Source organism: Protopterus annectens, chromosome 2.part1, assembly GCF_019279795.1.
Source record: "Protopterus annectens isolate FY-2018-M chromosome 2.part1, PAN1.0, whole genome shotgun sequence".
Classification (NCBI taxonomy): domain Eukaryota; kingdom Metazoa; phylum Chordata; order Ceratodontiformes; family Protopteridae; genus Protopterus; species Protopterus annectens.
The window spans coordinates 352052655-352069906 of NC_056729.1; the positions used below are offsets into that span (position 1 = coordinate 352052655).

The 17252-nt window shown below is 40.4% G+C and overlaps 1 protein-coding gene across 1 annotated transcript in view; it reads left to right on the top strand.

The window, feature by feature from the left end:
- The window catches only part of FAM184B (family with sequence similarity 184 member B), a 908731-nt gene that overhangs the window by 133605 nt on the left and 757874 nt on the right, over positions 1 to 17252 (top strand). The window lies entirely within an intron of this gene.

Here is a 17252-nt window from a genome sequence, read left to right on the forward strand (position 1 = left end):
AATTATTTGTAGAACCAAACCAAGAAACATACGAAGGAAAAATAAAACTTTCAGTAACCACCACGAGACAGTGTTTTTAGCGCTTTCTTTCACAATTTAATCCGTGAACTTCTTCAGAAAGTGGTTTTATGATAAGCTATTTTTAAGGTTATCACTGTACAATATTATGCATACGAATATTTATACAAAATATGTATTTTTATATATATACAAAAGATGGCTTCATGATTATTTTGGTCAATTAATGACATCACTTCCTTTTATGTAATATAAAAGAAGAGTATGGGAAGACTCTTCTTTTTCTGAAGAAGTTCACGGATTAAATTGTGAAAGAAAGCGCTAAAAACACTGTCTCGTGGTGGTTACTGAAAGTTTTATTTTTCCTTCGTATGTTTCACAGTTTAGTATACAGTCTAATATACTGTTCTTGTCATGCATTTCAGATACTGTTTTTCCTTTATGATATCTTTTTTGGGCTTAATATGGAAACATCTGTTCTACTGATACTTTACTTTCCAGACTTGTTTAAGGAAATGTTTTGTTATAAAGCATGTATTCCCCTTCTGTGAAACCATTTCTGCTGATGTGAGAATGCATGCAATCAGAATTATTTTTCTGCTGATTTTACAAAAACATGCCCATTAACAAACGTCTGAAAGGAAAATCTGTGAGAATAAATCAAATTGTTCTGCTAATAATATTTTTGAGGAACTGATACTATGGGAGAACATGTTTTCTGAGGAAACAACTTTGTAAAAATCACATATTGCTGAATTTATAAAAAGGCATGTCTATTAATAGATATTTGTAAACTATTCTGCAAACATGAGAAAAGCATGTAATACAGAATTGCTTTTTAGGATTTTTTTGCTGATGCTGTGAAGAAGCCTCTCTGTTATACATATAGTATGAATGCCCATTTTACATTGCTAAACTCTATCCATATATTCAAGCAAATGTTTTATTCTATGCTTTATCTTTCAGGATATTTACAGCAGAATTAATTTCAATCTTTTATTCACTGTTAAACATATTCTAACACCGGTCAAGTCATTTCACAAGACAGTGTTCCTGGGCCTCCTCTGAAAATCGACAGTTGCATCTATTGGATAGTTCTCCAAGCTGTTAACAAATGTGTTAAACATGTACTTTTTTAATTTTGCATATTTCACATAGCCTCAAATTAGTGCTTCACTAAATGATGTTTGACTATGAATCCCAGCACATCCCCTTGCAGTTTACTAGGCTACCCAATGTATTTTCAGTAAATGTCAGTTTCAAGGGAAGAGAAGTTTACTGTTGCTCATGCTAAGTCTACTTTCATTGTAAAAGCGTTTTGTTTAGCAAATAGCTGTCTGCGTTTCTGTTGTAAATTTTGACATAAAAGTTTTAAATTAAATACACCTCTCTTTATCATTGTAAAAGCAAATAAGAAAATAGTATGCAACTGACAGGTATGAACAGTGTTGAAACAGTCATTGGTATGGTGGTGGGGGATGGGGGCTGGTCCATTAACCTGCTTAGGGCACCATTTGATCGTCATCCACCTCTGGCTGTATCATTCATTTTGACTGAAGCTAGATATTTTTTAACAACATTAGGTGACTTTTGTGCATGTATCTGTGGTTGGAACAGTGTTACTGAAACTGTCATTTTATTCAGTACAGTCTTTAGACTAGTAACTCCTGCAGAAATAGACTTCAGGTTATTTTTGGTGCCATTTTGTATGCTGTCTGACCACTCACTACTCTTTTACCTCCAAGTCCTCTGGAGTAATCATAGTATCAGAATTGTGTATGACACAAGGGTCAGATACCTCCTCTGTGGCTGTACCTTTGCCTGTTTCAGGTATGGGAAAAAGCAAACCCTTTAGAAGCAGAGGAGGTCAGGGATGCAGTATCTGTTGCCAGTATTAATACTTTTCCCTGGGGATTTTCTTACTGGTGTAGTGTATGCTTAAAAAAGACAAAATACCCTCCACACGAGAAGGCAGCAGTCTCTGACTGGCTTCTCACCTTAGGTGGTGGTTATAGATAGATCTATGGCTCAGGCAGTTAGATATAGGGTGCAAACCCGGGTTATAGTAACACCGGAGCTTCCACCCCCCCCCCATCAATCTGCAATGAAACTTCTTTTTGAAGGGGATCCTGTGTCTGAGATCTGTGACCTGTCTGTGTCAGATCAGTTGCTTTCTTCTGATGATGAACAATTACCAGGACCCAAACAGATGGTTCACTTTCTCTCCTCTGATTGGAGGATGTCTTCTAGAAAGCTTTTAGTTCTCCTCTGTTCTTTGAGGCTTTGCCTAAGAGTTTTAGAATTTTAGGCTACGCTGAGCCTTGCCTAGCCCCCAAGCCACTTTTGTCTGCAGACCCTGCTTCCATGTCCACAGTAACATTTGCTAATAAGAAGACCATGTCTTGTTTTACCAGTCCCTCAAGATTAACTGGCCAAGTGACTAGAATCTCAGGAAAAGAAGCGAGCACAGTATGCATGGTAGTGTTAAAGTGTTTAACTACTAGTGTTTTCTGCAGAAGTTTGTGTTGAGATGCATGTACAGTTTAGATGAGTCTGATGCATCATTGCCTGCTGTGTAAAAGGTCTGTGTTAAAGTTATTGTTTCCAGTGTTTCTCAGATAGCAAAGCATGCTCTAAAAAGTGCCTTGCAGGGGGCTGATACTATTTCTAGAAAGGTAACATTGTAAGTGGTGATTAGGAGGTATACTAGGTTGCACTCCCAGAATTTTTCTGATAAGTTAAAAATGAGATTATGAAAACTGGCAAAGGAACCAAAGTATTGGGAGCAAATAATTTGAGAGAAGGGCAATAGAATGGGAAGAGGCGAAAAATTTGTTTGGACTGCAGGCTGGGGATTGCCTTCCCTGTCAGGGATTGATGCTAGAATGTGGGCGAGGGAAAGAAGATGGGGGAATCCTAGGTGGGGAACCAGCACTGGTGGAGTTTTTGGTGGGATCTGGAACAGAGGCTGCTGTTGGGGAGGGGATGATTACCGGAGCATATGGAATATTGCATGGTAGCTGTGTGAGCGTCGGTTGGAGGAGGCTGGGGGGTTGGGAGGGGAGACTGGATGGGCGGTTTGTGGGGAAAAAGTGGGTGGATGTATGTTTGTCTCCTAGGTATGTGGCAGTGTCTGGAGGATTTGATTTTTAAATAACACTTGGAGGGTCCACAATGGTTTAAAATATCCAATTTATTGAGCGCTTTCATCTACCTGAGGAGACTTCAACAGAATAAAGAAATCCCCCCCAACAACCTTCATTACATATGTACTACAACCATAGCCATTGGTTAATTAAAAAAATAGTTAATTGACACAAATACTCTACAACTAAAACAAAAAACAAAATGCAGTTCAGTACACATGCTTGATCAATACATCAAGCTCATTTTTAGTATACTGAAATAATGCTTATTTAAAACATTATATTGAAAATAAAAAAGACTCTTACTAAAAATTATGTTGTAAAGTTATAACCTAGTTGTTGTAATGTTCAAAACTGATGCGATTAACACATGTTCATTTATTTCTGGTGGAAAAGTGGCTGCTAACCTCAGTTAACACATTAATTCCCCTGTTATTTAACCATGTTTTACAATCTCTCCCTCTGGGGTTAATCTGTAGTTTTTTCCAAAATTCCAAATGCAAATTTCTTAAAGTCTCTATACTCCAGAGAATGTTTATATACGGCACTATTTTCTTTTATGTTGGCAATATTGTATAGATGCTCATAGATGCTTGTCTTAAGGGCACACTCTGTTTTGCCAGCATAAAAACAAGGGCAGGTATTGTACTTTGCCAGATATACCCCTTTTGATGTAATACAATTTCCCTTTTGGAAAGTAACTTTACTGTTTTAAGATGTTTTCCAATATCAGTATACGTGCCTTATTAATATAAGTCCATTGTTTTCAACAATCTAACATAGTCTTACCCCTGCCCTGAGATACGGCAACAGATTTCTTGCTTTCAAACAACTTTTTAAAATTGGGTACAGTTTTAGAAATAAATACGGGCTCATTACTTAATAAACTGTGCAATTCTGAATTCACTTTAAAAATATTCCAGGTCCTGGTGACAGTATCCTTTGTCTCCTTAGTGAACTGGTTATACTAAATAACAAAAGGTTTCACAAATATTTCAACCTGGTTCTTTAAAATTCACCTATAATTGGAGTCAATACAGGATAAATTACCTTGATACTCTTGTTTCACATACACCAGAGGGCTACAAGTGTAATATTTATCGGAAAAAAAAAACTTTCTGCAGTTCCTACCTACACTTTATCAGCTGCCACCCTTTTTCGCAAAAGAAAAGTTTGGTTAAGGGGAAGGCTATAAGAGTGGCCAGGATAACATCCCAATACAATAAGGTTTGGGACGAGCTGGTTACATTAAAGGAAATTTTTCTTATACAAGCTTACCCAGACAAAATTGGTTGATGGTATTATGAGTGCAGTTTTTAAAGAATGGGGGTGCAAATTCAAGCCTTTGTTAGGTACAGGCTTGTGTATACCAATAACAACAGGAAAGGGGGTAACATTTGAGAAAGCATTTGTTATTCAGTATAACCAGTTCATTAAAGACACAAGGGATTTTGTCACAAGGACCTGGAATATTTTTAAAGTAAATTCAGATATGCACAGTTTATTAAGTAATGAGTCTGCATTAATTTCAAAAACTGCACCCTGTTTTAAAAAGTTACTTGAAAGCAAGAAATGTTGTTGTATCTCAGGGCAGGGGTACGACTATGTGCAGTTGTTGTAAACAATGTACTTATTATTAATAAGGCATGTGTGCTGATATTGGAAAACTTCTTAAAGAGTAAAGTTACTTTTCAAAAGGGAAACTGTATTACATCTAAAGGTGTATATTTGGCAAAGTGTGATACCTGATACTGCCCTTGCTTTTATGTTGGAAAAACAGAGCGTGACCTTAAGACACGCATCTATGAGTATCTATACAATATTGACAACCAAAAGGAAAATAGTGCCATATATAAACATTCTCTGGAATGTAGAGACTTTAAGAAATTTACATTTGGTATTTGGGAAAAAATACAGATTAACCCCAGAGGGGGGAATTGGAAAACTTGGTTAAATAATAGGGAATTCAAGTGGCAACTGATGCTAGCACCAGAAATAAATGAACATGTGTCAATCACATCAGTTTTAAACATTAGACCAACTGAGTTACAGCTTTACACAACATCATTTTTAGTATTTTTTATCTACTATGTAATATTTTAAATAAGCATTATTTCAGTATACTAAAAATGAGCATGATGTATTGATCAAGCATGTGTATTAAACTGCATTTTGTTTTTTGTATAAGATTTCTGTGATTTTTAGTTACAAAATATTAGTGTCAGTCAATCAGCTGTACTTTATTTTTAATATAAGAGTTCTATGACTTTTAGTTGTAGTGTATTTATGTCAACTAACTAATGTTTTTAATTAACCAATGGCTATGGTTGTAGTAGATATTTAATGAAGGTTATTGGAGAGATTTCTTTATTCTGATGAAGCCTCCTCAGGAGACGAAAGTGCTCAATAAATTGGATATTTTAAACCATTGTGGACCCTTAAAGCATTATTTTTATTCTGGTTTTGGTGCTGTTATAATGCTACATCTTATTTTTTCTTGGATCTTGATCTTTGCTTGGAGGGATTTGCATGGGTATTTTTGTGCCCCGGGTGGACTCCAGTGAGTTTTTCCTCAGATGGTTGGTGGGTGTTAGGGGTGTGGTAGGGAGGAGGGAGGTGGTTGGTAGCATGTTTTCTTGGGGGGGTGTGATGGGTTGGCAGACATTAGGGGTTTCCTGCGGACTGCTCTGTTGGAGGTGTTGGGTGGTAAAGTTGGTATAACTGGGGAGATGATTTTTTTGGGCTGTGGTGTGATGTTGGAGTTGCCTAGATGTGACCTTGCTGGTTCTGGTTGTGGTGGCTGCCAGGGAAGTGATTACTGGAGGATGGAGGTCAGAGTCTAGACTGGCTGTGCTGGAGATGGTGAGTGTAGTGGCAGAGATAGTGTGGCTGGAGATGGGATCTTTGAAGAGGGGGTAGGAGTAGATTGTATGGAGGGAGGTGGGAGTTATGAGAACAGTGCATGCAGAGTGGCATTCTGGAGGAGGGGTGAGGTCTGGGAGGTGGGATTTGAGTATGTTGTGTGGTATTTGCCTTGTAGTGACTGGATAGATTGTGAGTGGTGTGTAGTGTTTGCAACTAGGGATATGTTGGTATGGTTTGTTTTCATTTGTAACAGCTAACGCCACAGGCTATGTAGTCTTGAGAAACCGTAAACTCCTTCTTTTAATATAATGCCAAGGTACCTTCCAACAAACGATAGCAGCAGCCCTCTGATAGTTGAATTCCACAATTTATTAAAAAACGATAACTACTCAAACAACGGTTAAGCGCTTTCACCTGTACACAACACAGGCTTCTTCAGGTTACCTAGTTGCTGCGAACGCTGTTTTTGGTTATTGTTGTTTTCATTTGTATGGGTGTGTGGTTGCCTGTGTCATAGGTAATAATTTGGTAAAGATGTTTCTTGTTTAAATAAACAAAAAAAATGAATGCTCCTCTTGAGTCTGACTGTATCTTTGGTACAGCAGTTAATCCGATCCTTAAACACTGGGATAACAGAGATAAATGGATGCAAGGAGTATCAAAATGTTTCTTCTTCCCTAGTTCTCCTCCTTTAGGCAACATAATTTTCAGTGGCCTAACCTGCAGAAGTCCCAGCCGAACAAAATCCAAGGCAGAAAAAGGAAACAGCAGGATGACAACTCTACCGAGCTTAACAAGAATGATTACCTTCCTAGAAAGGATAGGACTTATGACTATGCTGAGATGGTGCATCCCTCTTTATCAAGTAATGCATTGAGTGCCTTAGTTCTCAAGTTAGCTCTTAACAAGATGGTCTGGCTGTCAGTAGTTTCTTGCAAATGGATGCAAACATTGTTGTCAGGAGTTTCAGATAAAAGTGAAAAAATGTTTTGCCTGTGTCCAGGGGTTTCCCCTCATCTGTTAGACTGGACTTTGTTATTCCCTCCTATTCTTCAACAAATGCTGGACTCAGGGGTCATAGAACTGGTCCTTTCTTCTGAAAGAACAAGAGATTTCCTCTCTAGTATTTTTTTTTTGGTTCTTCAATATGAGCAGTTGTAGAGAATGGTGCTGGACCTTTCTTTTTTTAATACATTTGTTAATGTCTCCAAGTCCAAGATGCTCATCCTGCAGACAGTGCTTCCTCTGTTTCTGGACCACTGCTTCATGGTTACCCTGGTCTTAACAAATGCCTTTCTTCATATCCCCATTGCTCATTGCTTGAGGTGATATCTGAGATTTGTTGTGTCTGGCTCACACTATCAGTTTTCTGTATTGCCAATTGGGCTATCAACTGCAATGTAAGTATTTACCAAATGCCTTGCTCTGGTACTGGCCCAATGATGTACTCTGGAGGGTGGCCTAATGGTTAAGGTGTTTGCCTTAAAAACACAAGGTGCAGGGTTTGAGTTTCACAAGGGATAATTGGGCTAGGCTTAAAATGGCTCGCAAGGGCAGTTAGCCTAGTACTAACCTATAAACATTCGTGTTTTTCCTTAATTGGACAACTTGCTGTTTAGAGTCTCCAACCAGGTGTATGGAATCAGTAAAAAAGTTCTTGTCCTGACTGTCTCATCTAGGGTTCAAGTTGAACCTCCTAAAATGATGTTCCACACTCTTCAAAGACTCATCTTTCTGTGGTGCTTAATTAACTTCAGCAACAGTCTAGCTTTTCTGCTTGAAGACAAGATCCTATCATACTAGGCAGTATTTCTGGAATTCTCCCAGAGGAATGTCTTCTCAGCTAGAGAATTCCTAGAATTTTTTTGAATGATTGCATCCATGATTCTCATTTTACCACTGGACCGTCTTCACATGAGAAAAATTTCAATGGTATGTCTGAAATTGTTGGATGCAGCACCTTCATTTCCTGGAATCCTAGTTGCTGGTGCTATCCTTCATCAGATGAGAATTACAGTGGTGTAAAAATCAGTAGAGTATCAGTCCAGGGTTTCCCTTTATCCACTCCAGTGCCAGTACACCTGTCCAGACAGATTTTTCTGACTTTGCTTGGGGAACTTTGTCAGTAGTGATGCAAATACTAGCCACTTGGGGGCCTAAAGATGCATGAAAGCTCATCAATATCTAGGAAATGTTTGACATGTTTCACACCTTGAAAGTCCCTCACCAATTCTGGACTCTGGGACCTCCTCTAGTGGTTACAGACATAATTACAGTAATGTGGTACCTCAACAAACTAAGGGGTATGAGGTCTTAACCCCTGTGCTTGTTGGCAATGACAGCGTGGGAGTGGGATTCTTAGTATTTTCTGTCTCTTCAGGCATCATACATCCTGTCAGAGCAGAACATTTTGGTAAACAGACTGAACAGATTGTGGTATGAAAGGAAGCTCAAGGCAGTGGTGCTTAAAGATCTAGTCCAGATATGGGAAATTCCTCTAATAGATCTATTCATCTACTTTCAAAACAGAAACTGTAGAAATTCTCTTCCAGACATTCTTGCAGCCATGTTTGGACAGAAGCATTCTCATTCCCTGGGACAGATTGTTCCTGTATGCATTCCCAACCTTTCCACTGATTCATAGGTTCATAGGTTCATAGGTTCATAGGTTCATACTAGGCTATCTGCCCAAGGGCATTTATAAGCCTAGCCCATAGTTATTTGGCTTTCGCCACCCCTTTAGTTTGAATAAAACTATGCCTATTATTTTGCTGTGCCTCTGTCAAGCAGTGACACTGAAGTAATCCCTGGGGTATATCTGCGATCCCCCATCCATTGGTCAAGATTCCTCTTGAACAAGGCCAGCGAGGTGCTCTGCCTCACATGTACCGGGATTTTGTTCCACAGCATAGAGAGTCTCTGGGTGATGAATCTGTCCCTCCAGCACGTTCTATTAATAACCGTGTTAAGGTTTAAGTCTCCCGCCCTTGTGGTTCTGAGGGATCTAGATTTTTTGAGGTGAAGCATATTCATCAAATCAGGGTTTGACATGGCCTTATATGTCAGGCACAGGTCACCTCTGAGCAAGCGGTATGAGACTGAATAGAGCTGGAGTTCTTTCAGTCGGGCAGCATAAGACATATTTTTGAGACCCTTTATCCTTTTGGTGAGGAACTTTTGGGGCCTTTCCAGCTGCTGCAGGTGTCGGGTCAGATACATTCTGAATGGGGCATTGTACTCAATCATAGGTCTAATGAGTGATGAGTACAGGGGACGATGACCTCCCTTGATCTAGATGTGAATCCCTTCATGATCAGGTGGGCAATGTAGAAGGTTTTCCTAACCACTTTAGCAACATGAGTGTCAAACGAAAGGCTACTGTCAACCTGGGTCCCCAGATCCCTGATGACTTCTTCTGTGCTCAGTGGATTGCCACCTATATGGTAGCTAGGGGTAACCTTGTTTTTCCCAAAGGGTATGACTCTGCATTTCTTGGCATTTAACTTTAGGCCATGGCTGTGGCACCAGTTATCCGTTTCTGTGAGGCCCTTCTGAAGGATATCTGTGTCAGATGTGTTTTCGACTATGGCGCCCAGTTTGCAGTCATCTGCAAACTTTGTCAGCCATAACCCTCCTGTGTTTGCTTGTACTTCAGAAAAGTAGATGCCGAACAAGAGTGGACCCAGGACTGAGCACTGTGGGACACCACTTGTGACAGGCTTTGAGTCTGACATGGCTCCAGCAACTCTGACCCTGTGGGTTCTGTCACTTAGCCAGTTTGCAACCCATCTTGTGATGTATGGGTTTACATTCAAGCTGATGAGTTTTTCGATGATACCTGAGTGGGGTATTGTGTCGAAGGCCTTTGCCATGTCAAGGTAGGCTGTATGGACTGCCTTTCCCTCATCAATGGCCTTGGTGACTGTCTCAAAAGTCAACCAAGTTTAAAAGGCATGATCTGCCTTTGACAAAGCCAAACTGGGTTGGATCCAAAGTCTGCAAGTTCCCTATGTCTTTATTTATGAGTTCCATTATGATCATCTCCATGGCTTTGCAGATAAGGCTTGTCAAGCTAATGGGACGCTAATTTCCAGGGTTGGTGGAGGCACCGCCTTGTGAAGTGGGACCACAGTCGCCGTGCGCCACTCCTTGGGTTCGTATCCTGAGGTGAGGCTAAGATTAAACAGCTGTCCTAACTGCGGGTTTAATTCCTCATTGAGTTCGTGGAGCACACAGCCGGGGACACCATCCGGTCCCATGGATGCTGTGTTTTTTGCTTTGGAGAGAGCAGTTCTCACCTGGGTGTTGGAGATGTTTGGGGGCCTACAATCCTCTGGTATAGATATCTCTCCTTTTGGGGAGAAGTTTGCACTGAACCTGTCAGCCAGTATGTTGGCAAAGTGTGTAGGTTCAGTAATCTTCACATCATTTTGAACTAATTCTGAGCATATCTGGGAGTTTCCTCCTAGGTTTCTAACATAGCTAAAGAAGGCCGTATGATTGTCTTTTGAGTCCTTGGCGATTTTTCTCTCAAAATTTGCCTTGGATGATTTTATGAGAGCTCTTAGTTTTTACTTATAATGATCAAAGGTGTCTTACCTTTCAAGGATTTTGCTCTATCTTGTAGTAGCTTCCTCCTTTTGTTGTAGAGCTTGTTTATGGCTGGGGTCCACCAGACTGGACACTTGCCTTTGGTACAAAGAGTCTTAGTTTTGTTTGGGATTGCCTGATCCATGCAGTCCTGTAGGTGCTGGTAGAAGGCATTTGTAAGTGATTCAGCGGTTTGAGTAATGTTTACCACTGGCTCAGGGGCCTTAAAGGAGACCACACTAGTTTTTAGAAGTGTGAAGTCGGCTTTTGAGAAGTTTTTCACTGTGGTCTTTTTTATTTCAGGTGGGGCGGGATGAGGACCTCCAGCGAGATTAGTTTATGATCTGATCTCACCAGTGAGGGGTATACTCCGGTGTTGAACATTGTGATCCCATGTTCGTGATGATGAGATCAAGTATGTTTTCTCCTCTTGTGGGGATGGTGACTAGTTGTTCCATGGCATTTGAGTTTATGAACTCCAGGAACCTTTGGGCTAGAGTGTTTGGGCTTGAGTAGTGTTCCCAGTCTATATTAGGGTAGTTGAACTCACCTAGTATGATGGTGTTTGGAGATACATTTATCCCCTCCATTGTTTTCAGGAAGGCCATGTGAGGTTCCTGAGTTTGAGAGGGTGGCCTGTAACATGCTACAAATTGCAGAGCAGTCTTGCCTATGGTTAATTGCACCTGGATGGTCTCCGATGCATCGTGGCGTTGCCACCAACCTTGAGGTGTGGGTGTCCTTTATGAATATGGACACCCCTCCTTTCTTGGTGTTGTCCGGATTTTGGGGCCGGAACGCATGATATGAGGTGAAACCTGCTAGTGCTGGGGTGCTCTCAGGAGCCTTGAACCAGGTTTCTGTCACAGCACAGACATCTGTGTTCTCCATACTGAGAAGGGCCTCGAGTCGTGCATCTTGAGATTGAGACTTCTGGCATTGAGCAGCATTACCCTTAGTTTTTACTTTTTGTGTTCTAGGGTGGTAGGTTTAGAATTTGAGCCTTGCCTAAAAAAGGCACTATGGGGGTGGCAAGAGCCTTTGCCAATATCCGGAAGCCTAGGGTGACAGGTGCAAGCCGTCCCTTGTGAAGCAGCATGGCTTGTCCAGCATGTCATCCCAGGCAGACAGACATTGGATCCCCTTTGAATGACACCAGAATTTAAGCCAATTATTAAAGCTGATCATCTTATCACTGTATTGTGGCATCATTCTAGGTGAAGGTAGGATACTGCTCAAGGTCAGGGTCATACCTGCCTGGGCTACATAATCAGAGAGCTCCTCAATGTCTCTTTTCATGTAGTCCAAGGAGGTACATCTCAGGTCGTTGACACCAGCGTGGACAATGACTGAGTCGTACTTGTACTTGCTGTTGAGAGACCTGAGTGCTTGTGTTATGTGGCGGATTCTAGCGCCCGACAGGCAGCTTACTGTGACCTTCTCCTTACTCAGTCTGGTGAGCGGGACGTCAGTGTGTCTGACTATGGAGTCACCTATGACAAGTATGTTTGGTGTTGTATTTGGCCTTAAGGGCAGTGACTGCTTTGCACACTGATTTTGTTGTTTATGTGTTTGTGTGGTGTATTGAGTTTGCAGTTGCTTGGGTGTCTGCTTTGGAGGCCTCTGCTGTTTAGGTAAATTTTTACTCAGAGCCTCTGAGTATGTATTAGTGTGTTTATGTGTTTGATTCAGTGGTGTGGTTGAGTTATGTGAGACTGGTATTGTGGTGTGTGTAGTTGCCTTCTCCTCTTGCCTGGTCTTGCCAGTCCTGAGTTGAGAGAGCTCAGCCTCCAGTCTGGCTAAATAGCTGCATCTCTCACAAGTGTTAGTGTTACGTGGGAGGAGGAGAGGGTTGTCCGTGCACATGAGGCAATTGTAACATTGTCTCAGAATTCCCAGATTCACCAACTGGGCAGGAGAGGACGCCAGCATCTGACCCTTCGACATGCTAGAAAGAATTATGAGTTGGTATGAGACAGAAAAGTAGTGGGCTTAGCAGGGAAGTGGGCACTTCTGGGGGGTTTTGCTAGTGAGATATTTGTATAATATAGGAGTGCTTGACCTGCAAAGAGAATGCTTATAAGACAAGGGATATGCTTATAAGACAAGTGCTGAGCTTTTTGAGAAGAAAAGCTATTTGGAACAAGTGCTGCACTTTTTAGTGTAGGTGTAAACTGTTTAGGTTCCTAACAGAGCAGTTCTAAGGGAAAAATTGAAGAACAGACTTTCTGGATCCAGAAAGACTTTAACCTTGTTTAACCGGCGCTGCCCGATGCTGCTCTAGTGGCAACTCCGCGCTAAATCGCGCTAAAGCACGTTAAAGCGTGCTTGATAGCAGGGGCTGGAAAGAAGCAGGAATAGACCCAAAAGGGAAAATAAAACTACAGTTTCAAGTCAGTAACCACCTCTACGGGGGGCAGGGAAGCTTTTGGTTGTGCTCTAAATACAGCTACTAATACAGAAATCAAGTTTAACAAGCCAGAAAATGCTCAAGCTAGGCAGCTATGCAGAAAAACTTAGCAAATAAACAGAGAAAAAATACTTAAAATCTCAAAAGTGGCTCCCTTCTTCTCTCAGCATTTTTTCCTCTTGGAGGGTGCTTCACCAACAGCCAACAAGCCTGAAAAGACGCCCAAACCATGAGGCAACTAGGTTTTAAGAGAGGAAGATGAAGGAGTTATGGAAATGACCCCTAGTGGCCAATAAAACTGCAGTTTCAAGTCAGTAACCACCTCTACGGGGGGCAGGGAAGCTGCTCAATGTTAGTCACTGCCACTGATCAACAGAGAGACCCTCCTTCAGCCCAAGCAAAAATGGCCTCACAGAAACTTTCAAACAGTTCAGGAACAGCAAGCCTGTAACTGAACTTTTTTAACTCTCAGAAAAGTGGGAAAAAAGCAAGATTTTTTTTTGTTTTTGTTTTTTACAGAGATAGCAGAGGTTCACAAGTAATATCAAGTTATAACAATGCAGTAAATGACCCCAAACAAGAGTGCTAGGTCAAGGACAGAAAATATGCAAGTTTTAAGAAAATGGTACTTCTGAAAGTTAAATAGAAATACCAAAGATGAATCTGGTGACCCCTGATTGGCCCAGACAAACTCTATTCTCCCTGTTTATGGTGCTGGTCAAAGGCATTCATAGACCTCCTCACACGCTGGATCTGCTAACACAGTCTTGGGATAACTGGTGTACCCCATTTGGAGAAACTTCTCTTGACAGCCTGGATGATTATATCTTGACTCTGTTTAGGCACTTGTTTCTTGAGGATATGCAGCAGGTTTTGAAGGAGGCCAGAAAATTGCTATTAGAAAATCTTATGCTTTCAAATGGATGAGGTTTTCTGAGTGGTGCCTAAATGGAAACAGGGTCCATTGTGGTTAATACCCCTCTGGTCTTGAACTAATGGTGTGAGCTACTTCAGGATGACTTACAGCACGTATCTATTTAGGTGCATTTAGTGGCCATCTTTGTTTGTCTGCCAGTGGATCTCCTTTCTTTCTTCATTTATGGTAAAACGCTTCATGAAAGGAGTATTGCATATGTGAGCTCTTCACAAGAAATTCTACCGTCATGGGATCTCAGCTATGTTCTTGAACAATTGCTCTTACCACCTTTTGAACCAGCAGCTCACCCTGATCTTAATTTCTATTTTACTTATTTTCCTGACATCTTCAAGGTGGGTTTCTGAGCTGCAAGCTGTCATGGTGGGACAAACTTACCTAATTCTCCAGAGGATTAGGGTTGTGTTACACACTTAATCTTTTCAGGCCAATAGCAGTTTCAGTCTTTACTTTCTATCAGTCTTTTATTCTCCTGGTGTTATTTGCAGAATCTAAGTTTAAGGTGTCACATGTCTTGTGCATCAAATGTGACAATGAGGCTGGGTATGTGTTCAAGAGTTGTTTATTATACATAAACACACCAGGAGCTGTAACTGGAACATATACTTCGAAGTTCATAAGCTAACTAACTGATTTGTTACTTCAAACACGCTTGCATGTGTATCTCCATTCATGCCTCCACTTACTCTGACTTACTGTACAAAATGGCACTGATCTTGCACGTGCTCAGTAACTTATATGCACATGCTATCTAGTTACAGTGGCTGACTAGGTACCACACACACAATGATCTACATCCTTCCTCTTTGATTTGTTCAGCATGCAATAGGAGAACAGGACATTTTTACAAGCTAAATATCACATCAACATTTAACAACAAATGAATTCAAGTCTAAGTCACTGTGTATTTTGGATTGGTTTTGGAAACTCTAACCGATCTGGTCACATAAAAACTTTTACTGGGTTTGGCAACGGGGACAGTCTCTGGGGATTCTTTTACAATTGGAACTTCATGGATTACATCAGGATTACTTGAAGAAAGTACACTGTCCTCTGGAATTCAAACAAGTGTAGAGTCATTCTGAGAAATAGAGTATCTGGCACAGGCAATCTGCTGTGTCACTGATTTGGGGGCTGGTAGCATGTGTCTTCGATTCCTTTTGAAAGTCATTCCTTCAGATTGTATGATGTAAAATCTCAGTTCTTCACAAATGTTTTTGATAATTCCCATTTGGTCATATCCTTTAGATGTTTGCATTCTCACAATCTCTCCTTGTCTTAGTGGTCTGAAAGGTTTGCTGGATTTATTGTAGTACAACTTTTGTCACTGGTGTTTTCTCAAAAGTTGAGTCTTGACTATTCTCTAGTTCTTTGCATTTGGTATCAGTAATTGTTTACTGATCAGAAGAGTTGTTGTAGTCTGTCTGGACATCAGTCTGTGAGCAGTTGAACCAAGCAAATTATCTCGAGGAATGTTTCTGAGATTAAGCAGGTTAAGAAAAACATTGGTACCATCTCTCTTGGATTTCTCCAACACGTACTTCGCACTTTGAACTGCATGCTCAGCTAATCCATTGGACTGGGGATACTTAGGACTACTAGTAACATGGACAAAGTTCTTGAACTGCTGACTTGTAAACTGTGCACCACTGTCAAATATGACTTTGTGCGGACTACCATGGACAGAAAAATGTCACTTCAACTTTGTAATGACAGTGCTAGACATTATGTTAGGAAAAAGGTCAAATTCAAACCAATTCGAATCAGAGTCTACTAACACTAAGTAATGTTGACCATTCCATTTGAAAATATTAGTAGCAACCATTGACCATGGTAATTCAGGAATCTGGTTTAGCTGAAGTGGTTCTTTTTGTTGGTGTGATTTAGTGCTGTTACAAATAGAACGTGCTAGAGTTTCCTTCTCTATATCTTTTGACAGAGAGGCAAAAATAGTATGTCTCTTGCCCTTCTTTTGGTTGAATCAGTACCCGGGTGACCACGATGCAAAATATTGATATATGTAATATATATATATATATATATATATATATCTATATATATATAGATATATGCTGAAGCAATCACCACGTTAGAACCTTTCATGATGATTTCATCTTCCATCAGAAGCTTGTCTCTATAAGGAAGCTACTTCTGTATGTCAAGTGGTGAACTAGTTTGTCATGCTGGCCATCCTTGACTGATAACATGTTTCAGCTTCTGGAGAATTGAGTCTGAATCTGTATGATTTCTGAGTTCATCAAGATGTGATGAGGAAATATTTCTGACTTCCCTGACTCTCATGACTTCAAAGTTTGCTTTCTCATTGTCATGCTGTTCTGATGTTTGTCTGGGTGCTCTTGACAAAGCATCAGAAAAGGTATAGACATTTGCCTTTTGTATACACAATACCGAAATTGTACTTTTGCAATTTTAGCATCATGCTTTGCAAGCTTGCTGGAGCTGTATGTATTGGCTTTTACAAAATTGTCACAAGAAGTCGGTGATTACTGTCTAGTTGGATAGGTTTGCCATAAATATAATCACTGAATTTTGAACATGCAAACACTACTGCCAAATGCTCTTTTTCAGTTTATGCATACTGCATTTCAATTTGGGTTAAAGTGCTAGAAAAAAACAGGCTACTGGTATGCCTTCCTGAAGACATGCTGTACCAAGACCATACTTTAAAGCATCACACAAGAGAGTTACAGGTTTGTGAACATCATAATATATCAACATGGGTGGACTGGCAATTTTCTGTTTCAGAATATCAAATGCTTTTTGGTGTTGTTCTAACCAGGACCAGTTTACAGTTTTGAGTGTCAGCTCATGTAACAGTGCTGAAAGCTCACTCAGGTCTGGGATGGACTTTCCTAAATATCTAACCAAACCAAGAAAATGTTGTAAAGATGTGACATTTTCTGGAACTGGCACCTCAAGAATTGCTGCTTGCTTACACAGATCTGGTTGTAAGCCAGAACTGGTAAACAAATGTCCCACATAAGTAACTTGTTTCAGTTTGAATTTACATTTCTGAGGATTCAGTTTAAGATTTACTTCACATGCATGGTCTAGAACTTTCTTGAGGTTTCTGTCATGTTCGTCTTTGCTATTGCCCTCTACAGTAATCTCGTCTACTATGATAACACAGGAATAACCAGAAAAAAATCGCTCCATTGCATGTTGAAATACTTCACTGGCAGAATTCATCCCAAATGGCACTCTCAAAAATCTGTATCTACCAAATGGTGTACTGAAAGTGGTTAAAAATGAAAATTTGCAATCCAGC